The following is a 9893-nucleotide window of genomic DNA, read 5'->3' on the forward strand; positions in this document are numbered from 1 at the left end:
CAGAAGAAAGAATGTCCCAAACCACCATATACACTTGTATATACATAAGCGCTCTCTCACGCACATATACATACATACATGCCCTGGTTCAATCTATTGACGTCAAGTCGGCCCCGGTATACCACATCGTTCCATTTCACTATACTCATTGAACGTTTTTCACCATCCTGTATATTCAGGCCCCAATTCCACCCACAATTTGGTCTCCCACTTATCGTTCCCTCCACCTCTGACACATATATCCTCTCTGTCAATCTTTCCTCGCTCATTCTCTCCATGTGACCAAACCATTTCAACACAACCTCTTCTGCTCTCTCAACCACACTCTTTTTATTTCCACACATCTCTCTTACCCTTTCATTGTGTACTCGATTAAGCCACCTCACACCACATATTTCCCCAAACATTGTATTTCTAACACATCCACCCTTCTCCGCACAACCCTTGCCTCTCAACCATATAACAATGTTGGAACCACTATTCCTAGAAAGATACCCATTTTTGCTTTCCGAGATAAAGTTCTCGCCTTCCACACATTCTTCAACGCTCCCAGAACCTTTGACCCCTGCCCCACCCTGTGACTCACTTCCGCTTCCATGGTTCCATCCGCTGCTAAATCCACTCTCAGATATCTAAATCACTTTACTTCCTCCAGTTTTTCTTCATTCAAACTTACCTCCCTCTTCCCTCAACCCAACTGAATCTAATATATTACCCTTGCTATTATTCACATTTACTCTCAGCTTCCTTCGTTCACACAAATACCAAACTCAGTCACCAGCTTCTGCAGTTTCTCAGCCGATTCAGCCACCAGCGCTGTATCATAAAAGAACAACAACTGACTCATTTCCCAAGCCCTCTTATACACAACGGACGGCATCCTTGTCCATCTCTCCAAAACTCATGCATTCCTCTTTCTAACCACCCCATCCATAAACAAGTTAAACAACCATGGAGACATCACGCACCCCTGCCGCAAAACGACATTCACTGGGAAACAATCACTTTCCTCTCTTCCTGCTCGTACAAATGCCTTACATCCAAGGTAAAAGCTTTTCACTGCTTCTAACAACTTACCTCCCACACCATATACTCTAAATACCTTCCAAAAAGCATCTCTATCAACTCTGTCATGTGCCTTATCAAGATCCATAAATGCTACATACAAGTCCATTTGTTTTTCTAAGCATTTCTCACATACATTCTTTAAAGCAAACATCTGATCCCCACATCCTCTATCACTTCTGAAACCACATTGCTCTTCTCCAATCTGATGCTCTGTACATGCCTGTACTCTCCCAATCAATACCCTCCCATATAATTTCCCAGGAATACTCAACAAACTTATACCTCTATAGTTTGAACATTTGTCTTTATCCCATTTGCCTCAGACACTTCATTCTCTTTGATCCTTTCACTTCCTACACCAACCCGACCATGACACCCTGTGTCTGCGACTCTCTCATCAAACTTATTCAACAAACTTTCAAAATACTCACTCCATCTCGTCACTTCATCACTACTTGTTATTGCCTCGAGACTTGCCCCCTTCAACGAAGTTCCCATTTGTTCTCTTGTATTATGCAGGTTAATTATCTTCTTCCAAAACATCTTTTTATTCTCATTAAAATTCAATGATAGTCTCTTGCCTCGACTCACATTTGCTCTCTTTTTCGCTGCTTTCCTTTATACTTTTCCCAGTCATTTGCACTACTTTCCATGCAAAATCGTCCAAACGTCTATTTTCTCTTTCACTACCAACCTTACTTCTTCATCCTACTACTCACTACTCTTTCTAATCTTCCCACCTCCCACCTTTCTCGAGCTACATGCATCTTTTGCCATCACTGCCATCACTACTTCACTAAATACATCCCATTCCTCGCCCATTCCCCTGACGTCATTTGCTCTTACTTTTTGCCATTCTGTTCTCAATGTGTCCTCGTACTTCCTCATACAAATCTTCTTACCAAGTTCACTCATTCTCAGCACTATCTTCTCACTAACATTCTTTCTTCCTTTCTGGAAACCTCTTCAAATCTTCACCCTCGCTTCCCCAGGATAGTGACCAGACATCCCTCCAGCTATCCCTCTAGGCACATTAACATCCAAAAGTCTCTCTTTTACAAGCCTATCAATTAACACGTAATCTAAGAAAGCTTTTTGACCATCTCTCTTTCTCACATACGTATACTTATTTATTAAGCCAGGTATTCCCAATCATCAGTCGTTCTTCAGAACGCAAATCCACAAGCTCTTCCCCATTTTCACTTACAACACTGAACATCCCATGTGCGCCAATAGTACCCTCAGCTACCACATTACCCACATTCGCATTCAAATCACCCATCACTATAACAGTCTCGTGCATCAAATCTGCCAACTCACTCACTCAGCTGCTCTCAAAACACTTGCCTCTCACGATCCTTCTCCACATGACCAGGTGCATTGACACCAATAATTACCTATCTCTCTCCAACAACTTTCAGTTTTGCCTACATCAATCTAAAATTTAACTTCTTACATTCCATCACATACTCCCTAAACTCCTGCTTCAGGAGTAGTGTTTCTCCTTCCTTAGCTCTTGTCCTCTCACCAACTGCTGACTTCGCTCCCAAGACATTCCCATACCAATATTCCCGTTTACCCTCAAGCTTCCGTTTCACTCAGAACCAGAAAATCCAAGTTCCTTTCCTCAAACTTACTACTTATCTCTCCTTTCTTTTTCCTTTTGGTTACACACACATTCAGAGACACCAAACTGAACTTTTGAGGAGGATGAACACTCCTCCCTTGACTCCTTCTTTTACTTCAATTTTTAGAAATTTAAACACAAGGATGAGAAAGGGTGTCCAGATCCCCCGCTCCCGCCCCCGTTAATCGCCTTCTGTGACACGCTGGGAATATATGCAAATGAGCATGAGAAGAAATATCATGAGAGGCAAGTGTTTTTGAAGCAGCTGAGTGAGTGTCTTAGTAGTTTTGATGCACGAGACCGGGTTATAGTGATGGGTGATTTGAATGCAAAGGTGAGTAATGTGGCAGTTGATGGAATAATTGGTATGCATGGGGTGTTCAGTGTTGTAAATGGAAATGGTGAAGAGCTTGTAGATATATGTGCTGAAAAAGGACTGGTGACTGAGAATACCTGGTTTAAAAGGAGAGATATACATAAGTATACGTATGTAAGTAGAGAGATGGCCAGAGAACGTTATTGGATTACGTGTTAATTGATAGGCGCGCGAAAGAGAGACTTTTGGATGTTAATGTGCTGAGAGGTGCAACTGGAAGGATGTCTGATCATTATCTTGCGGAGTCGAAGGTGAAGATTTGTAGAGGTTTTCAGATAAGAAGAGAGAATGTTGGGTGAAGAGAGTAGTGAGAGTAAGTGAGCTTGGGAAGGAGACTTGTGTGAGGAAGGTACCAGGAGAGACTGAGTACAAAATGGAAAAAGGTGAGAACAAAGGAGGTAAGGGGAGTGGTGGAGGAATGGGATGCATTTAGGGAAGCAGTGATGGCTTGCGCAAAAGATACTTGTGGCATGAGAAGCGTGGGAGGTGGGCAGAATAGAAAGCGTAGTGAGTGGTGGGATGAAGAAGTAAGATTATTAGTGAAAGAGAAGAGAGAGGCATTTGGAAGATTTTTACAGGGAAAAATGCCAATGACCCGGAGATATATAAAAGAAAGAGGAAGGAGGTCAAGAGAAAGATGCAAAAGGTGAAAAAGAGGGCAAATGAGAGTTGGGGTGAGAGAGTATCATTAAATTTTAGGGAGAATAGAAATATGTTTTGGAGGAGGTAAATAAAGTGCGTAAGACAAGGGAACAAACGGGAGTATCAGTAAAGAGGGCAAATGATGGATGTGGAGAGGGAGCTGTGGTTTCGGTGCATTATACATGACAGCTAGAGACTGAGCGTGAACGAATGAGGCGTTAGTTGTCTTTTCCTAGCGCTACCTCACACACATGCGGGGTGAGGGGTTTATCATTTCATGTGTGGCGGGGTGGCGACGGGAAGTGAATAAGGGCAGACAGCATGAATTATGTACATGTGGATATACGTATACGTCTGTGAGTGTACATACATGTATACGTTGAGATGTATCGGTATGTATATGTGCGTGTGTGGACGTGTATGCATATACATGTGTATGTGGGTGGCTTGGGCTATTCTTTCGTCTGTTTCCTTGCGCCACCTCACTTACGCGGGAGACAGCGACAAAGTATAATATAAATATAGTGAAATATTATTCTTTTTGTTATACTTTGTCGCTGTCTCCCGCGTTACCGAGGTAGCGCAAGGAATCAGACGAAAGAATTGCCCAACCCACCCACATACACATGTATATACGTACACGTCCACACACGCACATATACATACCTATACATTTCAACATATACATATATATACATGCACAAGCATATACATATAAACACATCTACATAATTCATACTTGCTGCCTTTATTCATTCCCGTCGCCACTCCGCCAAACATGAAATGACCCCCCCCCCCCAAACGTCACGCAAGCTAGCGCTAGGAAAAGACAACAAAGGCCACATTCGTTCACAGTCAGTCTCTAGCTATCATGAATAATGCATCGAAATCACAGCTCCCTTTATACATCCAGGCCCCAGAAAACTTTCCATGATTTACCCAAGACGCTTCACATCCCCCGGTTCAATCCATTGACAGCATGTCGACCCTAGTATACCACATCGTACTACTATACGTTTCAGCGGCGGACAAACGCTGGTTTTCACAAATTTCTGCTAAAGGAATGGTTGTATCACTATGATATTTCAGCACACTATCCTTAACACCCGGGCCTAATTTATGGCTGATATACCACATTGCTATATTTGCTATGTGAGGAGTTTACTGAGTGATATTAAGCCTACGCCAGTCATCATTTCGAAGGTGTTATAGAGAATCCGACAAGTATGGGATACTCGTCTAACCCTCCCTCAACATCTCGATCACCCCCCGGACCACTCACCACCCACCCCAATATCGCAGTATCTACCTCCCCATTTCCGTCTTCATCCCAATATTTACACCATCCATTGTCTGTATTTGATTTTGTCGTATTCTAATCACGTACATGAATAATAGGTATGACAGTATGTATATAGGTATCATACATTAGTAATGATATGTAATACAGTTATTGTGTGTGGACGTGAAAACCAGAGTGCGTCAAATGACCATGAAAGCAACAGGTAATCCCATTGTTAATAACCGACGTGTCGACGGCGACCAGAAGGATGAAGTCAGTTTTGGTTTTGGACAACCAAATGAAATCGTTGATGGGTACTTCATGTCGTCTTTACGTTTTTAAATAAGAAATATATGCCTTAATATAATATCCACAATCCCCCATATCCCCTCCTCCTCTCTGAGGTATGGGGTACCACCATCACGAGGCTTCAACCCTAGCGACTGCCGAGGTGGAATCATCAGCAACAATGTTGTCCTTTTGCCTCCGTGGATGCAGGACAGCGTTTGTTCTTCGTCTTGTCACGTTGTACAAACGTGAATGCATCCGCGGTAGAACGTACATAAGATTGAATAGGTGCGTAGACAATATATTCTGGTTCGAACATACATTATTACATTTATATACATATGAAATATGAAAGTAAAGCAGACTGTATTGTGTCGCAATGTCATATTAATTATCATAGTAAGGTGAGACGAAATGTGTAACATAACATTGATTTTATGCACACAGGCCTTGCGAGCGAGTTGTGCATATCGTGGGCATGGCTGTGTCAAGAGTGAGGGGCATAGTCAACACCACCACCACAGCCTCCCCTTCCACACCGGCACCACCAACACCTTCATCGGCTGTTTGTGATAACTTTACTCTCGGTGCAATATGGCGCCACGTCCACAAGAAGTTTTCGGTAAAACAATATTTAACACTGAGGGTCATACCAGCCCACCTGAAAACACATGGTATCTTCCCGGAGGATACCACTGACACAACAGTTTGGTGGATCCTGCACACCATGGGATTTCAATACAGACTGTCACAGCGAAAGATGTATGTAAGGAGGGAATCGCTGGACGTTGTGTCGTCGGACTGACGCTCTCCGGGCTCTACAGCGCCACCGAGAGGAGGGAAGGAAGGTGGTATATGTGGATGAGACGTGGTTTACCGCCAGGATGGGCCACAGTAGGGAGTGAGTAGATACCACACAGGCTCCAAGCAACACCACGTACAGTCGCCAGGTACCACCTGGTGAAGAGGAGCAATTTGTAGTGGTCGCAGGTGGCACGGACGAAGGATTTGTTGACGGCTCATACCTGTGCTACCCAGCCAAGACCAACCACGGTGATCATCATGGAGAAATGAATGCCGAACAGTTCCTGCGATGGCTATCAACACAGCTCCTTCCGTCACTGCCAGAGCCATCGGTACTTGTGCTAGATAATGCATCATACCACAGCCAGCTGACGGAGGAGAGTCGATGCCCTACCACAGTCACCAGGAAGGCGGACCTCATCAGGTGGCTGGAGCAGCACAAGATTTCCATCCCACCTGCTGCTGCTACTCGCCCTGAGCTGCTGGTCCTCTGCCAGCAGAAGCGTCCACAGCCACAGTACAAGATCGACAACACCATCCGTATGTGGGGCCACGAGGTCATACAGTTGCCACCTGGCCACCCCGAGCTCAACGCCATCCAGCAAGTATGGGGATTTATGAAGTGTCATGTGCGCTCCACACTCCAGCGGTTTACCCGGACGGACCTAAAGGCAAGATTGGAAGAAGCCAGGCAATTGGTAAACAAGGACGTGTGGGCGGGAGCTGTTCAGCACAACCATAAATTTGAAGAAGAATACTGGAGGGCTGACAACATACACGAGGAAGTCGAACCCGTTATTATTAACATCGCCAGTGATGATGAAGACGATGACGTTTTCTTTGAGAGTGATTACGAATAAATTTGATTTTCTCATGTTGTCATCATTTTATTCCTACAGTATTATATATATATATATATATATATATATATATATATATATATATATATATATATATATATATATATATATATATATATATATATATATATATATATATATATATATATATATATATATATATATATATATATATATATATATATACATATGTATATATATATACATATATATATATATATATATATATATATATATATATATATATATATATATATATATATATATATATATATGTATATATATATATATATATATATATATATATATATATATATATATATATATATATATATATATATATATATACATATGTATATATATATATATATATATATATATATATATATATATATATATATATATATATATATATATATATATATATATATATATATATATATATATATATATATATATATGTATATATATATATATATATATATATATATATATATATATATATATATATATATATATATATATATATATATATATATATATATATATATATACATATATATGCACAAGGGGTCCCAGGTACGATCCTGTCTGTTGGAGCTTTGTATGATATATGAGAAAACCTCGAAGGCTCAGATTGGGGTGCCTAAATGTGTGTGGATGTAACCAAGATGTGAAAAAAGGAGAGATAGGTAGTATGTTTGAGGAAAGGAACCTGGATGTTTTGGCTCTGAGTGAAACGAAGCTCAAGGGTAAAGGGGAAGAGTGGTTTGGGAATGTCTTGGGAGTAAAGTCAGGGGTTAGTGAGAGGACAAGAGCAAGGGAAGGAGTAGCAGTACTCCTGAAACAGGAGTTGTGGGAGTATGTGATAGAATGTAAGAAAGTAAATTCTCGATTAATATGGGTAAAAATGAAAGTTGATGGAGAGAGATGGGTGATTATTGGTGCATATGCACCTGTGCATGAGAAGAAAGATCATGAGAGGCAAGTGTTTTGGGAGCACCTGAATGAGTGTGTTAGTGGTTTTGATGCACGAGACCGGGTTATAGTGATGGGTGATTTGAATGCAAAGGTGAGTAATGTGGCAGTTGAGGGAATAATTGGTATACATGGGGTGTTCAGTGTTGTAAATGGAAATGGTGAAGAGCTTGTAGATTTATGTGCTGAAAAAGGACTGATGATTGGGAATACCTGGTTTAAAAAGCGAGATATACATAAGTATACTTATGTAAGTAGGAGAGATGGCCAGAGAGCGTTATTGGATTACGTGTTAATTGACAGGCGCGCGAAAGAGAGACTTTTGGATGTTAATGTGCTGAGAGGTGCTACGGGAGGGATGTCTGATCATTATCTTGTGGAGGTTAAGGTGAAGATTTGTATGGGTTTGCAGAAAAGAAGAGTGAATGTTGGGGTGAAGAGGGTGGTGAGAGTAAGTGAGCTTGGGAAGGAGACTTGTGTGAGGAAGTACCAGGAGAGACTGAGTAAAGAATGGAAAAAGGTGAGAACAATGGAAGTAAGGGGAGTGGGGGAGGAATGGGATGTATTTAGGGAATCAGTGATGGATTGCGCAAAAGATGCTTGTGGCATGAGAAGAGTGGGAGGTGGGTTGATTAGAAAGGGTAGTGAGTGGTGGGATGAAGAAGTAAGAGTATTAGTGAAAGAGAAGAGAGAGGCATTTGGACGATTTTTGCAGGGAAAAAATGCAATTGAGTGGGAAACGTATAAAACAAAGAGACAGGAGGTCAAGAGAAAGGTGCAAGAGGTGAAAAAAAGGGCAAATGAGAGTTGGGGTGAGAGAGTATCATTAAATTTTAGTGAGAATAAAAAGATGTTCTGGAAGGAGGTAAATAAAGTGCGTAAGATAAGGGAGCAAAAGGGAACTTCAGTGAAGGGCGCCAATGGGGAGGTGATAACAAGTAGTGGTGATGTGAGAAGGAGATGGAGTGAGTATTTTGAAGGTTTGTTGAATGTGTTAGATGACAGAGTGGCAGATATAGGGTGTTTTGGTCGAGGTGGTGTGCAAAGCGAGAGGGTTAGGGAAAATGATTTGGTAAACAGAGAAGAGGTAGTAAAAGCTTTGCAGAAGATGAAAGCCGGCAAGGCAGCAGGTTTGGATGGTATTGCAGTGGAATTTATTAAAAAAGGTGGTGACTGTATTGTTGACTGGTTGGTAAGGTTATTTAATGTATGTATGACTCATGGTGAGGTGCCTGAGGATTGGCGGAATGCGTGCATAGTGCCATTGTACAAAGGCAAAGGGGATAAGAGTGAGTGCTCAAATTACAGAGGTATAAGTTTGTTGAGTATTACTTGTAAATCATATGGAAGGGTATTGATTGAGAGGGTGAAGGCATGTACAGAGCATCAGATTGGGGAAGAGCAGTGTGGTTTCAGAAGTGGTAGAGGATGTGTGGATCAGGTGTTTGCTTTGAAGAATGTATGTGAGAAATACTTAGAAAAGCAAATGGATTTGTATGTAGCATTTATGGATCTGGAGAAGGCATATGATAGAGTTGATAGAGATGCTCTGTGGAAGGTATTAAGAATATATGATGTGGGAGGCAAGCTGTTAGAAGCAGTGAAAAGTTTTTATTGAGGATGTAAGGCATGTGTACGTGTAGGAAGAGAGGAAAGTAATTGGTTCTCAGTGAATGTAGGTTTGCGGCAGGGGTGTTTGATGTCTCCATGGTTGTTTAATTTGTTTATAGATGGGGTTGTTAGTGAGGTGAATGCAAGAGTTTTGGAAAGAGGGGCAAGTATGAAGTCTGTTGGGGATGAGAGAGCTTGGGAAGTGAGTCAGTTGTTGTTCGCTGATGATACAGCGCTGGTGGCTGATTCATGTGAGAAACTACAGAACCTAGTGACTGAGTTTGGTAAAGTGTGTGAAAGAAGAAAGTTAAGAGTAAATGTGAATAAGAGCAAGGTTATTAGGTAAAGTAGGGTTGA

At 41.4% G+C, this 9893-nt stretch overlaps 1 pseudogene; it reads left to right on the forward strand.

The window, feature by feature from the left end:
* The first annotated feature begins 6138 nt into the window (after positions 1–6138).
* On the forward strand, positions 6139–6947 carry LOC139749697 (uncharacterized; annotated as a pseudogene).
* Positions 6948–9893: the final 2946 nt, after the last annotated feature.

Source organism: Panulirus ornatus, chromosome 8 (genome assembly GCF_036320965.1).
Source record: "Panulirus ornatus isolate Po-2019 chromosome 8, ASM3632096v1, whole genome shotgun sequence".
Lineage (NCBI taxonomy): Eukaryota > Metazoa > Arthropoda > Malacostraca > Decapoda > Palinuridae > Panulirus > Panulirus ornatus.